The sequence below is a fragment of the Pleurodeles waltl genome, chromosome 9, assembly GCF_031143425.1.
Source record: "Pleurodeles waltl isolate 20211129_DDA chromosome 9, aPleWal1.hap1.20221129, whole genome shotgun sequence".
Taxonomy (NCBI): Eukaryota; Metazoa; Chordata; class Amphibia; order Caudata; family Salamandridae; genus Pleurodeles; species Pleurodeles waltl.
In genome coordinates, this window is record NC_090448.1 from 578373388 (window position 1) to 578391742 (window position 18355).

The following is an 18355-nucleotide window of genomic DNA, read 5'->3' on the forward strand; positions in this document are numbered from 1 at the left end:
AAACTGGTTTTAGGGACAACAGACATTGTTTTTCACTGGTACCAAACTAATTTTAGGGATAGTGGTGTGTTCTAATGTGATTGTATCCTCTGAAAAATGGTCATCAACTGCTGGATTTGGTAAGCCATATGTGAAAGAAAACCTTGTATTTTATTATTTTTTCTTGGTGGTTAAGAAGGGTGTACTAGAAGCTACAGTGAATACAATGAATTTCTGTAAGCTAACACTATATTTCAACCATGTAAGACAAAGTCTGATATTCTGAGTAAAATATACACTTTCAACAGAAACCTGTCAGTTGATTCACCATTGTTCTAAAATAGCTTCACCACAGTAATCCAATAAACACAATTGTGCTAACATTCTGTTTTTATGACAAAAAGGTGGCACACTGATCTTGATGGATTCAAAGCTATAAAAATGTAAGCACTTTGTTTAGAAATTAACAAAGTGAAGGGGTTGATTCTGTCATAGAAATTGTGGCTAACGCTCTAGAGAGGTAAAACGGTGTGATTTTATATAAATGTTTAAACACCTTTGTCCCACATGTACTTCCAACAGCTGACACAGCATATCACTTGATTCCTCAGAGTTCTATTGCAAGTTCGCCATAGTGTTCTAATGAGCAACTAGAACACCAATATTCTCTATTCATGGCAAAAGTGTGGCATAACTGAACGCCATCTTGTTAGAATCAAAACTGTAGAACTGAAAGCATTTCCTGCAGAGGAGACTGCAGTAAAGGAACAAAATGAAGGGGTTATGTTGCTCATGACAATTATTGCTAGTGCTCTAGGAAGCTAAACTGAGGATGCATGCCATCAAATACCCTCACCCTCACTCCCATCACTCCACTACATCCCACACATTCCAGCATCACATCTCATTCATACCAATTCCAAACCCTGAATGTTGTACCAATGCATGGACACCCCTCACAGTCCTGCATGGACACTCATCACCAAAGCATGCATATCAGAGAGAACTAACAATCCCACCATATACTAACATACACAAGTGAAAGCTGGCAGGGCAAATCCAACCATAGAGGGGAAGCCAGGGATGTACAGTATGTGATACACATGAAGCATAATACATCATTTACATCCCCACAGGTACCCAAGCCAATGTCACCAGAGAGGAGGTGCCACCCCTATCCAGTCCACAACTGAAGAGGCCCACAGTGATGACAGCAACTCTGGTCTTCAGGATCTGGATGACCTACCTGGCCCATCAGGGACCACTGGACAGCCAGTTGCACAGGTCCACTCCCAGTCCACCACGGACCCTCCCCCATCAGGAAACACCACCACAGCACCCACCCAACGTACCCACACCTCTGTCCCCAGGACACGTCAATCAGCAATGTGTCCACCTCTACAGGGACCCCAGCCAGACCTCATACCCAAGACAATCAGGGACCTGGGGTCAGTGGCAGTGGGCACACCGTTCAGGGGACAGAGGCACAGGCCAACAGGGACAATGGGAGGACTGCTGCGCTTCAGGGGTAGGACAGGCCCAGGGAACCAACTCTCCAGGAGGCACTCTCCAAGATCCTGGGAGCATACCAACATTCCCAGGACACGATGGGCCAGATCCTGGACAATGTGCAGGAGAACAGGCGGCTGCAGGAGGGACAGTACCAGGGGATCAGGGAGGACATGCAGGCTATCAACAACACCCTGATCTCCATAGCAGTGGTGCTAGCAGACATGGCCAACATTGTGAGGGAGGCAGTGTCACACCAGCGGGCCCCTGCCACTATCCAGTCATCTGAACAGCCTTCCACTTCTGCTGTCACTAGTGTCCAGGAGGCTCCACCACAGGACTCACAGGCCACCAGCACCCCTCCCCCTGCAGAAGGTTAACCACCCCGCCAACATTCCCTGCGACCCACACAGAAGCCACAGACACTTGCCAAGACCCCCGCCAGAAAATGAGGCTCTCCTGATTGTCACCCTTGTGCCCCAATCAGTCACCATGTCCACCTTGAACTGCCACTGCTCCCCTTCCTATATCCCCTTGGACAATGCACCTGTGCTACAAACAGACGGAAATAATACCCTGGACTTTCCCCCATCATCACCCCATCCCATTGCACATTCCCCCTATATGTTAGCACTTCAATAAACACCCTTGGATCAAAATCTATTTTGAGTTTGCCATGTATTTCTAATATGCATTGACTAAAACAGGTACAACCATTGCAAATGAACTGTACGTAGAATTAGCATAGATCAAGGACCTGTAGCTGGCTGGAGTGATCACACCAGGAGTATATGTCAGGTCACCAACATCTGCAAAATGAATTGCCAGAGGGAACAATAAGTGGGCATAGAAGTGGGAAATATCAGCATGCCATTGCCACACAGATTACAACCAAAGTCATAGAAATGCAAAGTTTCACTGTCCTACCTCTGTGTCATTGGAAGTACTGAAGGATCACAGATGTTCTGTTGTCCGCATCCTCACCCTCTGCCTCCTCATCCTCACTGTCCACAGGGTCCACTGCTGGCACACAGGCATCTCCAGTCACCTCCTCCTGCAGAAAAGGGACATGGCATCTGAGGGCCAGGTTATGCAACATGCAGCATGCCACCACTACCTGGCAGACCTTCCAAAGTATAAATATGGAGTTAGTTTTGGGTCGAATTTGCGTCGAAAAAAACGACGCAAATTCGGCGCAAACGGAGTATAAATATGCCCCTTTATTTTTTATGACAATATGCCAAAAGTATCTCAGTGAGTACCCTCAGTATGAGGATGCCAAATATACACAAGATATATGTACACAATACCAAAAATATGCAGTAATAGCAAAAGGGAGTAATGCAAGCAGTGTAAAGTTACAGTAGATTGCAATAGGAGCACATAGATATAGGGGCAACACAAACCATATACTCTAAAAGTGAAATGCGAACCACGAATGGACACCAAACCTATGTGAGCTTGTAGAGGGTCGCTGGGACTGTAAGAAAACAGTGGGGGTTAGAAAAATAGCCCACCCTGAAAAGTAGGTGTAAAGTGCACCTATAACCCCCAGAGAGCACAGAAGTCGTGATAGGGGGTTTCTGCAAGGAAGACCAACACCAGCAAAGCAACAACAAGTCCAAGAGTCGCAACAATGTCAAGAGTGGGCAGATGCCCAGGAAATGCCAGCTGAGGGTGCAAAGAAGCTGTCACTGGATGGAAGAAGCTTTGGTTTCTGCAAGAACGAAGAGGACTAGGAACTTCCCCTTTGGAGGATGGATGTCCCACGTCGTGAAGAAGCTTGGAGAGGTGTTCCCACGCAGAAAGACCGCAAACAAGCCTTGCTAGGTGCAGGGGTCACGGTTAGGGTTTTTGGATGCTGCTGTGGCCCAGGAGGGACCAGGATGTCGCCACTTGGATGAGGAGACAGAGGAGGTGCCCAGCGGGTCAGGGAGACCTCACAGAAGCAGGCAGCACCCGCAGAAGTACTGGATCAGGCACTTAGAAGAGGAGTGAACCGGAGTCTACCCGAAGTCAGAAAAGGGAGTCCCACGACGCCAGAGGACAACTCAGAAGGTTGTGCACTGCAGGTTAGAGTGTCGGGGACCCAGGCTTGGCAGTGCATGAAGGAAATCCTGGAAGAGTGCACAGGAGCCGGAGCAGCTGCAAATCACGCAGTACCCAGCAATGCAGTCTAGCGTGGGGAGGCAAGGACTTACCTCCACCAAACTTGGACTGAAGAGTCACTAGACTGTGGGAGTCACTTGGACAGAGTTGCTGAGTTCCAGGGAACACGCTCGTTGTGCTGAGAGGGGACCCAGAGGACCGGTGATGCAGTCTTTTGTTGCCTGCGGTTGCAGGGGGTAGATTCCATCGACCCACAGGAGATTTCTTCAGAGCTCCTGGTGCAAGAAGGAGGCAGGCTACCCCCAGAGCATGCACCACCAGGAAACAGTCGAGAAAGCCAGCAGGATGAAGCGATACAAGGTTGCAGTAGTCGTCTTTGCTACTTTATTGCGGTTTTGCAGGCGTCCTGAGCAGTCAGCGGTCGATCCTTTGGCAGAAGGTGAAGAGGGAGATGCAGAGGAACTCTGATGAGCTCTTGCATTCGGTATCTCAAGAATTTCCCAAAGCAGAGACCCTAAATAGCCAGAAAAGGAGGTTTGGCTACCTAGGAAGGAGGATAGGCTAGTAACACAGGTAAGAGCCTATCAGAAGGAGTCTCTGACGTCACCTGCTGGCCCTGGCCACTCAGAGCAGTCCAGTGTGCCAGCACACCTCTGAATCCAAGATGGCAGAGGTCTGGGGCACGCTGGAGGAGCTCTGGGCACCTCCCCTGGGAGGTGCAGGTCAGGGAAGTGGTCACTCCCCTTTCCTTTGTCCAGTTTCGCGCCAGAGCAGGAAAGTATCCTCTTTCTAGTATGGTTACCCCCACTTTTGGCCTGTTTGTGAGTGTGTGTTTTACTGTGTCACTGGGATCCTGCTAGCTAAGGAGGTCAGACAAACCCTTCCACAAGCCTGCCATTGCAGCTTGCGTGAAATAGTGCACACACTATTTCACAGACATTTTACACTGCACTTAAGTAACTTATAAGTCACCTATATGTGTAACCCTCACTTAGTGAAGGTTAGGTGCAAAGTTTCTAAGTGTGAGGGCACCCTGGCACTAGCCAAGATGCCCCCACATAGTTCAGGGCAATTCCCCCGGAATTTGTGAGTGCGGGAACACCATTACACGTGTGCACTACAAATAGGTCCATACCTATATGTAGCTTCACAATGGTAACTCCGAATATGGCCATGTAACATGTCTAAGATCATGGAATTGTCCCCCCGTGCCAAATATGGTATTGGGGTGCCAATCCCATGCATCTCTGGGGCTCCAGCATGGACCCCGGGTACTGCCAAAACAGTTCTCTGGGGTTTTCACTGCAGCTACCGCTGCTGCCAACCCACAGACCGGCTTCTGCCCTCCTGGGGTCTGGGCAGCCCAGTCCCAGGAAGGCAGAACAAAAGATTTCCTCTGAGAGAGGGTGTTACACCCCCTCCCTTTGGAAATAGGTGTTAAGGGCTGGGGAGAAGTAGCCTCCCCCAGTCTCTGGAAATGCTTTGAAGGGCACAGATGGTGCCCTCTCTGCATAAGCCAGACTACATCGGTTCAGGGATCCCCAGCCCTGCTCTGGCGCGAAACTGGACAAAGGAAAGGGGAGTGACCACTCCCCTGACCAGCACGTCCCAGGGGAGGTGCCCAGAGCTCCTCCAGTGTGTCTCAGACCTCTGACATCTTGAATGCAGAGGTGTGAGGGCACAATGGAGGCCTCTGAGTGGCTAGTGCCAGCAGGTGACATCAGAGACTCCATCCTGAGAGGTGCCTACCTGGCTAGGTGGCCAATCCTCCTCTGAGGGCTATCTAGGGTCTCTCCTGTGGGTCTCTTGTCAGATAACGAATGCAAGAGCTCACCAGAGTTGCTCTGCATCTTCCTCTTCGATTTCTGCCAAGAATCGACCGCTAACTGCTCCAGGACACCTTCAAAACTGCAACAAAGTAGCAAGAAGACTACCAGCAACAGTGTAGCACCTAATCCTGCTGGCTTTCTCGACTGTTTCCTGTGGTGCATGCTCTGAGGGCTGTCTGCCTTCACCCTGCAATGGAAGCCAAGAAGAAATCCCACGTGGGTCGACGGAATCTCCTCCCTGCTACCGCAGGCACCAAACGTCTGCTTCACCGGTCCTCTGGGTCCCCTCTCATCTTGACGGGCGTGGTCCCTGGAGCACAGGAGCTTGATCCAAGTGACTCGACAGTCCAGTGGTCCATCTGTCCAAATTTGGTGGAGGTAAGTCTTTGCCTCCCCACGCCAGACAGTAAGCTGGTGTACTGCGTGAACTGCAGCTGCTAGGGCTTCTGTGCACTTTTGCAAAGAATCCTTCGTGCACAGCACAGCAGAGGTCCCCAGCACTCCATCCCACATTGCTCAACTCGCTGAGATGACCACCGACTTCGTGGGACTCTCCGTTGTAGTGTTGAGACAAACGCAATGCTCAGTTTTCTTGAACCACTATTCAAGTGTTCTGCGGGTGCTGCCTGCTTCTGCATGGGCGTGGTCCCTGGAACACAGGAGCTGGACTCCGACAGTCCAGTGGTCCTTCTGTCCAAATTTGGTGGAGGTAAGTCCTTTCCTCCCCACGCCAGACAGTAATCCTGTGTACTGTATGAACTGCAGCTGCTGGGCTTCTGTGCACTTTTGCAAGGAATCCTTTGTGCACAGTGTAGGAGGCTGGACTGGCTTGTAGTGAGTACCAAGGGGTACTTGCACCTTGCACCAGGCCCAGTTATCCCTTATTAGTGTATAGGGTGTCTAGCAGCTTAGGCTGATAGATAATGGTAGCTTAGCAGAGCAGCTTAGGCTGAACTAGGAGACATGTGAAGCTACTACAGTACCACTTAGTGTCATATGCACAATATCATAAGAAAACACAATACACAGTTATACTAAAAATAAAGGTACTTTATTTTTATGACAATATGCCAAAGTATCTTAGAGTGTACCCTCAGTGAGAGGATAGGAAATATACACAAGATATATATACACAATAGCAAAAATATGCAGTATAGTCTTAGAAAACAGTGCAAACAATGTATAGTTACAATAGGATGCAATGGGGAAACATAGGGATAGGGGCAACACAAACCATATACTCCAAAAGTGGAATGCGAACCACGAACGGGCCCCAAACCTATGTGACCTTGTAGAGGGTCGCTGGGACTATTAGAAAATAGTGAGAGTTAGAAAAATAACCCTCCCCAAGACCCTGAAAAGTGAGTGCAAAGTGCACTAAAGTTCCCCTAAGGACAAAGAAGTCGTGTTAGAGGAATAATGCAGGAAAGACACAAACCAGCAATGCAACAACTGTGGATTTCCAATCTAGGGTACCTGTGGAACAAGGGGACCAAGTCCAAAAGTCACAAGCAAGTCAGAGATGGGCAGATGCCCAGGAAATGCCAGCTGCGGGTGCAAAGAAGCTTCTACTGGACAGAAGAAGCTGAGGTTTCTGCAGGAACGAAAAGGGCTAGAGACTTCCCCTTTGGTGGACGGATCCCTCTCGCCTTGGAGAGTCGTGCAGAAGTGTTTTCCCGCCGGAAGGACGCCAACAAGCCTTGCTAGTCGCAAATCGTGCGTTTGGCGTTTTTGGACGCTGCTGGGGTCCAGGAGGGACCAGGAGGTCGCAAATTGTACCTGAAGAGAGAGGGGACGTCGAGCAAGACAAAGAGCCCTCACTGAAGCAGGTAGCACCCGCAGAAGTGCCAGAAACAGGCACTACGAGGATGCGTGAAACGGTGCTCGCAGAAGTTGCACAAAGGAGTCCCACGTCGCCGGAGACCAACTTAGAAAGTCGTGCAATGCAGGTTAGAGTGCCGTGGACCCAGGCTTGGCTGTGCACAAAGGATTTCCGCCGGAAGTGCACAGGGGCCGGAGTAGCTGCAAAGTCGCGGTTCCCAGCAATGCAGCCCAGCGAGGTGAGGCAAGGACTTACCTCCACCAAACTTGGACTGAAGAGTCACTGGACTGTGGGGGTCACTTGGACAGAGTCGCTGGATTCGAGGGACCTCGCTCGTCGTGCTGAGAGGAGACCCAAGGGACCGGTAATGCAGCTTTTTGGTGCCTGCGGTTGCAGGGGGAAGATTCCGTCGACCCACGGGAGATTTCTTCGGAGCTTCTGGTGCAGAGAGGAGGCAGGCTACCCCCACAGCATGCACAAGCAGGAAAACAGTCGAGAAGGCGGCAGGATCAGCGTTACAGAGTTGCAGTAGTCGTCTTTGCTACTATGTTGCAGGTTTGCAGGCTTCCAGCGCGGTCAGCAGTCGATTCCTTATCAGAAGGTGAAGAGAGAGATGCAGAGGAACTCGGATGAGCTCTTGCATTCGTTATCTAAAGTTTCCCCAGAGACAGAGACCCTAAATAGCCAGAAAAGAGGGTTTGGCTACCTAGGAGAGAGGATAGGCTACTAACACCTGAAGGAGCCTATCAGCAGGAGTCTCTGACGTCACCTGGTGGCACTGGCCACTCAGAGCAGTCCAGTGTGCCAGCAGCACCTCTGTTTCCAAGATGGCAGAGGTCTGGAGCACACTGGAGGAGCTCTGGACACCTCCCAGGGGAGGTGCAGGTCAGGGGAGTGGTCACTCCCCTTTCCTTTGTCCAGTTTCACGCCAGAGCAGGGCTAAGGGGTCCCCTGAACCGGTGTAGACTGGCTTATGCAGAATTGGGCACATCTGTGCCCAACAAAGCATTTCCAGAGGCTGGGGGAGGCTACTCCTCCCCTGCCTTCACACCATTTTCCAAAGGGAGAGGGTGTCACACCCTCTCTCAGAGGAAGTTCTTTGTTCTGCCATCCTGGGCCAGGCCTGGCTGGACCCCAGGAAGGCAGATGCCTGTCTGAGGGGTTGGCAGCAGCAGCAGCTGCAGTGAAACCCCAGGAAGGGCAGTTTGGCAGTACCAGGGTCTGTGCTACAGACCACTGGGATCATGGGATTGTGCCAACTATGCCAGGATGGCATAGAGGGGGCAATTCCATGATCATAGACATGTTACATGGCCATATTCGGAGTTACCATTGTGAAGCTACATATAGGTAGTGACCTATATGTAGTGCACGCGTGTAATGGTGTCCCCGCACTCACAAAGTTCAGGGAATTGGCTCTGAACAATGTGGGGGCACCTTGGCTAGTGCCAGGGTGCCCTCACACTAAGTAACTTTGCACCTAACCTTTACCAGGTAAAGGTTAGACATATAGGTGACTTATAAGTTACTTAAGTGCAGTGTAAAATGGCTGTGAAATAACGTGGACGTTATTTCACTCAGGCTGCAGTGGCAGGCCTGTGTAAGAATTGTCAGAGCTCCCTATGGGTGGCAAAAGAAATGCTGCAGCCCATAGGGATCTCCTGGAACCCCAATACCCTGGGTACCTCAGTACCATATACTAGGGAATTATAAGGGTGTTCCAGTAAGTCAATGTAAATTGGTAAAAATGGTCACTAGCCTGTTAGTGACAATTTGGAAAGAAATGAGAGAGCATAACCACTGAGGTTCTGATTAGCAGAGCCTCAGTGAGACAGTTAGTCACTACACAGGTAACACATTCAGGCACACTTATGAGCACTGGGGCCCTGGGTTACCAGGGTCCCAGTGACACATACAACTAAAACAACATATATACAGTGAAAAAATGGGGGTAACATGCCAGGCAAGATGGTACTTTCCTACACACAGCATAGCCCAGGTCCCCAGCACTCCGTCCTGCATTGCTCAACTCGCTGAGTTGACCACCGACTTCGTGGGACCCTCTTTTGTAGTGTTGAGATGACCACCGTGCTCAGATTTCTTGAACGCCTGTTCAAGTGCTTCTACGGGTGCTTCCTGCTTCTGCATGGGCTATCTGTGCTGCTGAGTGCCCCTCTGTCTCCTCCTCCAAGGGACGACCTCCTGGTCCTTCCTGGCTCCAGGCAGCACCCATTTTCTTTAACTGAGTCCTTTGCAGCTAGCAAGGCTTCTTTGTGGTCTTTTGGCGTGGCGTGGAAACATTCTCTGCATCCTCCAGCACGCCGTGGGACATCTTCTGTGCAAAGGAGATGTTCCTGGCATCTTCTGTCGTTGCAGAATCTTCAGCTTCTCACACCCAGAGGCAACCATTTTACACCTTCATCCGGGGTCTAGTGGGCTCCTGCCCCCCGGACACTTTTGTGACTCTAGGACTTGGTCCCCTTCCTTTATGGGTCCTCAGGTCCAGGAATCCATCTTCAGTGCCTTGCAGTCAGTTGTTGTCTTTGCAGAATCTCCTATCACAACTTTAGTGTGTTTCTCGTGAAGTAGGGTCACTTTTCTCCTACTTTTCAGGGTCTTGGGGTGGGGTATCTTGGACACCCTTAGTGTTTTCTTACACTCCCAGCGACCCTCTACACACTACACTAGGCCTGGGGTCCCTAAGTGGTTCGCATTCCACTTTCTTAGTATATGGTTTGTGTTGCCCACAGGCCTATTGCATCCTATTGTATTCTACAGTGTTTGTACTACTTTTAGTTACCTGATTTGGTTTGTGTATATATTTTGTGTATTTTACTTACCTCCTCAGGGAGAATATCCTCTGAGATATTTATGGCACATTGTCACTAAACTAAAGTACCTTTATTTTTAGTAACTCTGAGTATTGTGATTCTTATGATATAGTACCTATATGATATAAGTGGTATGGCAGGAGCTTTGCATGTCTCCTAGTTCAGCCTAAGCTGCTCTGCTATAGCTACCTCTATCAGCCCAAGCTGCTAGAACACTACTAGTCTACTATTAAGTGATAACTGGACCTGGCACAAGGTGTACGTACCATCAGATACCCACTATAAGCCAGGCCAGCCTCCTACAGAAGGGCAAGGATGAACCATCAGCTGCCAAGGGCAAGGAGGCACCACCACACAGCAGGGGCAAGGGGGCACCACCACACATCAAGGGCATGGCAAAGGAAGCACCACCACACGGCAAGGGAAGGGGGCACCACCACATGGCAAGGGCTTTGCCAAGGAGGCACCACCAAACGGCAGGGGCAAGGAGGCACCACCACACGGCAGGGGCAAGGGCAAGGAGGCATCACCAGCTGGGAAGGGCAAAGGGCCTGCCCCTGCAGGCAGGAAGGACAGGAAGCCTGGTGCTGTGACAGAATCTGAGCCCTCAACACTAACCATGGTGCTTCAGTCGTCCGAGGCTGCAGGGGATGGGATAGAGACTCCCCCCACTACTGGCAGCACCACCACCTGCACCGCCATCAGCACCGCCATCAGCACCGCCCCAAGCACCACCACCAGCAGCACTGGCAGCAGCAGCAGCCCCAGTGGGCAGCCGTCCGAGGCTGCAGGGGAAGGACTGGAGCCTCCCCCCACCACTGCCTGCACTGACACCAGCACCGGCACTGCCACCACTGTGCAGCCGTCGCCGCCGGTGGATGGACTGTAGTCCTGCCTCCATGGAGTGTTCTGAATCCTGCCCACTGCAAATCCTGTGGGTCTGACACCCAGGTGAGAGACTGTGACCTTGCACTCCCAAAGATCTGCATCACAAGTCACAAGGCCCCCTCCAGAACCAGTGGAAGAAGGCATCCACTCACCCCCTCTTTGCCAGGATGAAGCACACTGGGCACTCAGCCCCCTCCAGAATCAGTGGAAGAAGGCATCCACTCACACCCTCCTTGCCACGATGAAGCACCCTGGGCACAGGGCCCCCTCCATGCCAGTGGAAGAAGCCATCTACTTGAGAAACTGTGGCCTTGAACTCCCCAGGACCAAGCAGTGGGCAGACCATCCACTAGAGAGACTGTGGCCTTGCACTCCCCAGGACCAAGCAGTGGGCAGACAACCCACTAGAGAGACTGGGGCCTTGCACCCCCCAGGACCAAGCAGTGGGCAAACCACCCACTTGAGAGACTGTGGCCTTGCAGTCCCCAGGACCAGGCAGTGGGCAAACCACCCACTTGAGAGACTGTGGCCTTGCACTCTCCAGAACCAAGCAGTGGGCAAACCACCCACTTGAGAGACTGTTGCCTCGCACTCCCCAGGACATCGCACAAGGCATGTATCCCCATCCAGGAACAGTGGTGTTGTTCCATCTTCTGGCTGAGGTGCCCCCCCATTCCCTGTCCCCCTGAGGTGCCTGTGTATTTTCAACCTGATGCCCCTACAGTGTTCTCTCTGTATTGATGTAGGAGTAAGATGGGGCCTTGGCCTATGTGATGTGGCCCTGTGGCCCACAGACATTATGGACTAGACAGTGTCCCTCTCTTTGTATATCTGTAAATATTGTTTTGATTTTTGAGGATGTTTTTCTGGATTTTGATCTTATTACACTCACTTTCCTCACTTTCTTTTGTCTTTGCATTATTCTTGAGGGGTACGGGTGGATGTGTAATGTTACTGCATCTGTTTGTGTGAATGGTGTTGGGGTGGGAGTGTTGCGCGTTGCGTGTGTGTGTCATTCTCTTTTTCCTCCCCCCTCCCCTGAGTGCTAGGCGGCAGGACTCACCATGGTCGTTGTTGCCGGCGTTGGTATTCCTGGTGTAGGAGAAGGTAGACCAGCATCGGGAAGATATACAGTTCGGGCTCCATTGCTTCGTAGATGTTCCCTGAGAGTCCAGAGGTGAGTCCTTTAACTTCTGAGATCTGTTTCCACCGTGCTTTTGTTGACATTGGTACCGCCCCGGAAAAGGTGGCGGATCAGCCAGTTGTAATACTGTGGGAGGTACATTGTCTTCTGCCTGGCTGTTGGCGGTTACCGCTGCGATGCATGTTGCTACCGCCGTGGCAGTCGGTGTGTTAAAGTGTCTATCTGTGTTGGCGGTTTCCGCCGTGCTCATAATTCATTTTTTTTACTGCTGGCTTGTTGGCGGTATTACCATCGCTTTATCACCGACCGCCAGGGTTGTAATGAGGGCATATGTTAATACCAGGATGCCTAGTTATGAAAGTCCCCAGTGTGTGGTATACTGTGTTCCGGTGTGGTAACCTCACGCGCATCCTGTATTTAGTCACCGCCTGGGGAGTGTCTCTGGTGTGTGAGCCCTTCATGCCTGGTGTCATCCCTTGTGAGTTTAGGGAGGGTGGGTGTCGTCCTTGGCCTCAATTGAAGTTATACATTTATCCCATATTCCCACTCCTTTTATCATTGCCCTGTATCTTGGAGTGAGTGTAGAACCTGTGTTTCGGCCCTTGCCCATTTCAACAGGTCACCCAACCAGCAATGCATATCCGGTGTTTCCGGTGCTTTCCATTGCATTGCCAGAAGGCTTTTAAACAGCACGAATGCCATATCTATGCACCTGTGTACCTGTTTCCCCCCTCTCGGACCTCATTCGTACCCCTAGTAGACGGGATTTGAGCGTAGGGGATAATGGGTGTTCTACCAGTTCAGCTGTTAAGGAATTTATTGAATGCCAGGCCCGTAGAACTGGTGGGCAGTCCCACGTCATGTGATGAAAGGTGGCCTCCGACTCTCCACACTGCGGGCATTCATGAGTATTATGAGGGAACATGAGCTGAAGCCAGTGTGGGGATAAGTACGTTTGTTGTAAGTATTTGAACTGAGTGTAGTGGAATCGTGGATTGCGAGACACCTCTTTTATCATGCTGAGTGCAGTGTTCCATGCCGTTTGCAATAACGGTGTTGGGAGATCCTGGTCCCATCTCACCCTCGCTCCAATGTGAGCATCCTCAGGGTTCCCAAGTATAGTACTATGCAACTGGGATATGTAATAGTGAGATCCAAGGCCCGCTAACAAATTGTGTAATAGGGGAGAAATTGTGGGTTCATTATCCCCGCTTTAACATACTTTGCGTATGAGTTGTTGTAATTCACATTAAGTTATGAACCGTCCTGGACCTAAGTCATGGACGGCTGCGATCTCAGTGTATGACATAATACTACCCTCTTTGAATATATCCCCAATTGTTTGCATGCCTAGTTCTGGCCATGATTCAAGGGTGCGGTGAGCATTTAATTTTCACACCAATAAGACTGCTAATACTGGGATCCTGGGCGAGTAAGGAGGGACTGAGCCCCCATTCAATATGTAGCGGCGCCAGCACTTACGAGCCACAATCATCCGAATGTTTGTATTACATGGAGAGCTAGTATTGTCATGTAGCCACCTTAGTACATTAGAGTGCCCCAGGTTGTTGAGCACCGACTTTATCTCTGTACTGGGGAGGTTCTGTATCCATTGTAACGGCCATTGTAGTTGTGCTGCTGCATAATATAGCTCATAATTCGGTGTGCCTAGTCCCCCATGTGCATAGCGGTAAGTATGTGACTGCGAGTGCGACTCGCCGGCGGCCGTTGCCCCATATTCAGTCGATCAGCAAACTATTCAGCGTTTTAAAGAAGGAACGAGGGATAACTATTCAAAGTGCTGTAAAGTAGTATAGTAGTCTTGGAAGTATTATCATTTTTGCGATCTCTACTCTACGTTAGGGAGCCCCTGATCAATCTGACCGCGTGCCCTAAATTGCCCTCCCTTAAGTCAGCTGTATTATGGTATATTTGAATACCTAGGTATTTGAATGTGGTATAGCACCATGGTAGTCTATGTGTTGTGAAATTAGATCTTAGTTCCTCAGAGACCGGGTCCTTGGGAACAAACAAGATTTCGACCAGTTCACCTGCAAGCCAGATATGTCTCTGAAGTGCTCCAATAGTTGCAAGAGGTCTGGAAGCGATGATGTGCATTTGTGTAAATATATTAGCGCATCATCCGCGTAGAAGGATATCATCTGGTGTCTGTCTCCATCAGGCATGCCCCACTGTTGTGCCCGTTGTCTCACCTGGGCTGCCAAGGGTTTGATCACTAATGCGAATAACAGCGGTGATCATGGGCATCCTTGCCTAGTTCCCCACCCAATAGGGAATCTTTCTGAAAGAAACTTGCCCGTTTTAACCCTAGCTGTGGGATTAGAGTACAGGGTACCAATCCATGTCAAGAATACGTGGCCGAACCCCATGTTCCTCAGGGCTTCTCTTAAGAAAGGCCATCCGAGAGTATCGAAAGCCTTCTCAATATCTAAGGAAACGCAACTCTGTCATGGTCCGACTCCAGAGCAGCTGACATGAGCTGCAACAGGCGTCTAACATTTAGGAAGGTGTTCCGATCGGGTATAAACCCTGATTGATCTTCGTGTGTACCAAATGTGGCATTAACGGGAGCAGTCTATTCGCGAGTATCTTGCCCAATAATTTACAATCCAGGTTCAGCAATGATAAAGGCCTGTATGACCGTACATCTAGAGGGTCCTGACCTGGCTTGGGCAGGACTACTATTAAAGCTTCGCGCTGTGAGTCTGAGAGTTGCCTTTTTGTTTGTCCTTTGTGTAGCATATCTAAATATGGTTTGAGTATCTGTGCAGTAAAAGTATGATATTATTCCACCGGTAGACCATCAATACCCGGTGCCTTGTTGCGAGCTAATTGTGGCAGAGCCACCTGGATCTCTTCTGCTCCAACTGTTGTAATGGAGAGAGCTGAGCGAGAGGAAGTCAGTGAAAGAAGCCTGCTACCCGTGTATCGGGTGGATTGGGTCTCCCCTCATATAATCTGCTATAGTATCGCTTAAAGACATTGTTTATATCTGCCTGTGTGTTAACCACTATCCCGGAGTCAAGCCTTATGGCTCCTATAGGAGTGTGCAGTAACTCACCCCGAATCAACCAAGCCAATAGTCTGCTGGAACGATTGCCTTCTGAGTGTGTTCTAGCAATGTAATGTCGATAATCATATTTCTGCAAACGCATGTCCACCTCATTCCTTCGTGTTCATGGTTCACGAAGGGCCTCAGGGTCAAGCGTGCCCTGTGCCACCGCATGCACAACATTTCGTAGTTCTGTTTCTAGTTGTGTCAACTCGCGGGACAGCGTGTGTCGCAAGCCTCCCACTGTTGACAGACACTGGCCTCTCACCACAACTTTGTGGGCATCCCATTCTACTGCACGTGATGTGGCCGTCCCCCCATTTAATTCAAATTATTTAGACATGTACTCAGCCATTTCCTGGTGAAACGGAGGGTCCAACAGCATGTCTGATTGCAGGCGTCATGTGGGTATGTGAGCGCGCGTTCTACCCCATTGTATAGAGGCCATCAAGGGGCAATGGTCTGATAGCGTTTTAGCCAAATAGAATACCTCAGTGAAAGTGCTAGCCAGTGTCAACACCAGGGCAGTGCGCGCTCTATTGGCGACTAGAATGCAAAACCCCAGCACTCTCAAAACAACGTAATTTATGCATTGTGCTGATATGTTGTTGTTTAACCTTTTGCATTGCAGAGTTTAATTCTGAAGACTTATTTTTAATGTGTTTACAAATACTGTTCATTTGCAATGTATTGTTGCAGGCTTTCAGAGTGTGTTAGAGTGTGGTCCCTTTCCAGGGCCTTCCAGAGACTTTCCCTGCAGCATGCCTGGGTGTGGTTGTGGGCTGGGCCAAGACTCTATAAAAGGGAGCCAGCCCAGCTCCAAGTGCTCACTATTCAGAGGTCCCGGTGCAGAGCAGCAGCTACTTCCTGAGCTCCTGTCCCGATGGCCTATTTGATCTTCCAGACATCTGACTTTCATTCTTCATTTGGAGATCCTTGTTCTGGGTGGTAAGACAGTGGTTGGGCTAGCCTCCCGACGCCGTTATCAAGAGCTCTCATGTTCTTGGGCCTAATTATTTTATGATTTGACAGAGTACTTTGCGCGTGTGAAATATGCGCTTGAGTGTTTGTGACACTTGCAGGGTGACTTGCGAATCGGCAAGACGCGCGATTAGTTTCATGATAATTTAATCTTGTTATTCATTGCACGCTATCATTTCTTGACATTTGCATGGTGGCTTAAGAATCATCATGACGCGCGATTCGTTTTATGGTGTTTTAACTTTGTTGTTCATTGCGCACTACCATTTCTTGACAACTACATGGTGGCTTAAGAATCGGCAAAAGACGCGCGATTCGTTTCATTGTACTTTGATCTTGTTATTCATTGTGAGCTGTTATTTCTTGGCATTTACATCGTGGTTTACGAATCGGCAAGTTGCGCGATTCGTTTAATGATGATTTGACTTTGATATTCATTGCGTACTACCATTTCTTGGCATTTTACATGGTGACACTCGAATCGGCAAGACGCACGACTCTCTCCTCAAGTTTAATTCATGTTGTTTATTGTATGCCACTATTCTAAGATATTTATCATGTAATATTCGAGTTGACAAGTTACGTGATTTGTTTTCCTGAATCCATATTGTGTTATTCATGGTGCACAATCATTTTATGGTGTTTACTATATATATATATATATATATATATATATATATATATATATATATATATATATAAATCTACAATATGCGCAATTTGTGTTGAAACATTTTAAGAGTACACAGAAGATCAGAGTTTCTAGATGCAATATTGTATGGTCCTAGTATGCATTCTCAAAAAAGGATTTATATGACTGGTTTAAAATTTAGTCAGAATGTTTTTTCTGATTCTCATGTAAAGGAAAGTATTTGAATAAGAAAGTTTTCATTTAATCCATCTTGATTCCCTTACAGGTATCAGGCCATCTTGAAACTTAGAAATGTTAAACTTAATTCTTAGATTGTTCATGTTTTCAGAATGACTATGCTTAGAATCATAGTCTAGTATTGATTTCAGGAGATATAATTTTCATATTGTGTGTTCTAACCTTTTTCTTACTGCAGGTCTCTTTCCCAGCTGTTTCCCTTCCTAATCCCCTCTTCCCCTCTTGAAGTCTCTTAGCCTCTGTGATTTATCTATCAGAGTCTTGGAGCTGTTCAGTGGTGGACGTGTTGGGAACGTGTGCAGACCCCGAGGATCTGGTGACTCTGACAGCCAGTCCGATAGAGCTGAGCAGCAGGTCTATGTGAGTGTGTAATCGATGAACCGGGGAATAGGAGGAGTATTCCCGGTCTAGAGGTTGGAGAAGTCACCACAGGTCAGAGTCCTCTTTCGGATATCCATGTTGTCAGCGCCTTGCCTACTGTGAGCGCTGACTAGCGATGGATGAGACCTATCCATGTCTATGTCTGGCGCACAGTTTAGATCACCTCCCCATATAATATTGGTCTTTGGGTCCCGGAAGAGTGTAGGTGTGAGCGATAGGAGGAATTCACCCTGTTTTGAATTGGGGACATATAGCCCTGCTATGGATAATGGTTTGCCATCTAGTGAGCCTTCCAATAAAACATAACAGCCATCAACGTCTGTCATGCAGTGCCCCACCTCATATGGAACCTCTGGAGCCACCCACACCAGCACCCCTTTGGCATATGCTAACGTTGTTGTACCGAATATTTGACCCTGCCATTTGGTTTTGAGGGTGTGTAGTTCTGCTGCTGTGAGGTACGTTTCTTGTAGTATCACAATGTGTATTTTGTGCCCCTTGAGGTATCTGTATATCCTGTTGCGGTTAGTGAAATTGGCCATGCCTCTCACGTTCCAAGTTAATACGTTATAGACGTCAGAGCTCATGTGTTTGTGATACTGTGAAGTATTGTGTCGTCGGATCGTTACTACCCGTGTGCTCGCCCTCCCTGTTGCAGCTTGGTCGGTGTCAAAGAGTATATATTAGAATAGTGACAATAAACAAGGTGCCAAATAACTGGGCTATGCCCAACTTGCAACGTATAGGCACAACAGGTGCCACAATCAACAATGGTACGAAAAGTGTCTCTTCGGGAACCCATGGGGTGTGAAGGGGCATGGGTGAAAGGCATAAAAGTGCTGTGGGCTTTGGCCTGATTTGAATAAACTTCTCGCCCATTCTATCTCGTCTGCATAGTCATTTGTTGTGCCAATGGCCTG